Source organism: Pygoscelis adeliae, unplaced genomic scaffold (genome assembly GCF_000699105.1).
Source record: "Pygoscelis adeliae isolate BGI_AS28 unplaced genomic scaffold, ASM69910v1 Scaffold171, whole genome shotgun sequence".
Taxonomy (NCBI): Eukaryota; Metazoa; Chordata; class Aves; order Sphenisciformes; family Spheniscidae; genus Pygoscelis; species Pygoscelis adeliae.
In genome coordinates this window covers 5,451,282-5,451,564 of record NW_008824186.1, presented here as the reverse complement: position 1 = coordinate 5,451,564, position 283 = coordinate 5,451,282, and positions in this window count along the sequence as shown.

The window sequence follows — 283 nt, the reverse complement described above, 5'->3', positions numbered from 1 at the left end:
TGCAGAAACGATGCCTTTCCAGATGTAGGGGCAGGCTGATCTGTCACTTGACGCCTACTTGCAACAGTTCCTGCCTCCGTACCATCAGTCTTGCCTAGATTCACTTCAAATAAAGACACTAATTGCAAAATATTGGTGGTGTTTTCATTGCAGGCGTTTGGTTTGTTGTTGTTTTTTTCCCTCCAGGAAGAATTTCTCAGCTACGTTCCGCTGTAACGTTAGAGCGAAGTGCCAGGCACCGTGTGCTCATCCCTCCCCGGCCGCCACTTCGGCGGCAAGTACC